Source organism: Benincasa hispida, chromosome 7 (genome assembly GCF_027475165.1).
Source record: "Benincasa hispida cultivar pf3 chromosome 7, pf3_genome.v1.1, whole genome shotgun sequence".
In the NCBI taxonomy this organism is placed as follows: domain Eukaryota; kingdom Viridiplantae; phylum Streptophyta; class Magnoliopsida; order Cucurbitales; family Cucurbitaceae; genus Benincasa; species Benincasa hispida.
The window spans coordinates 3,357,878-3,358,721 of NC_143484.1; the positions used below are offsets into that span (position 1 = coordinate 3,357,878).

General features: G+C 42.3%; 1 non-coding gene across 1 annotated transcript; it reads right to left on the reverse strand.

The window, feature by feature from the left end:
* Positions 1 to 507: 507 nt before the first annotated feature.
* LOC120082298 (small nucleolar RNA R71) lies at positions 508 to 614 on the reverse strand. Its single transcript, XR_005483129.1, has one exon. It is a non-coding gene; the product is annotated as a small nucleolar RNA R71 (small nucleolar RNA).
* Between the last annotated feature and the right edge of the window lie 230 nt (positions 615 to 844).

Genomic DNA, 844 nt, shown 5'->3' on the forward strand with positions numbered 1-844 from the left:
GATAGATTTCTGGTGTATCTAGAGGGAAAGGTGAAGGACGTGCTGATAACCATTGACAAATTTATCTTACCAACCGAATTCATCATTTCGGACTACGAGGCCGACAAAGATGTGCCCATCATTCTGAGGCGACCATTTTTATCAACAGTTCGTGCTCAGAGTGATGTGCATAAAGGGGAAATCACTTTGAGCATCAACAGACAGAAGCTCAAGTTCAACATAATTCGTGCCATGAAGTTTTCGGATGAAGAAGACCTGCATGACTCAAATGATGACAAGAATTTGATTGAGGACCTGCACGCCCACCTCAAGAGTTTCATAGAGATTTGCAACACTTTTGTGTTTCCCAACATCTCCATTGAGGAAGTTCGACTAACTTTGTTCCCATTTTCGTTGTGTGATCAGGCACAAAAATGGGTGTACTTTTTCGAACCAGGGGAGATTACCTCATGGGAGCAAGTAATAGAGACGTCTATGCAGAAATACTTCCCTCCCATGGAAAATTTCAGAAGAAGGAAGTTGATAACCAATTTCGAACAGGATATTGATGAATCACTCAGCGATGCTTGGGTGAGGTTTAAGAGACTGGTAAGAGATTGCCCGCATAATAGTTTACCAGACTACTTACAGATGGAGATTTTTTATCACGGATTAAACCCTGCTTTGCAGACCGCTGCCAATGCGGCAACCGCTGGAGGTTTGCTAGATAAAACTTATGATGAGGCCAAGAACATCCTTGATCGCATTTCTAAAAACCATAAAGACTGGAGAGAAAACGATTAAAGATTGAGAATCAAGGATAGTGAAGCGAACAATGGTGCCCCCACATCCCTTCAGAGTCAAA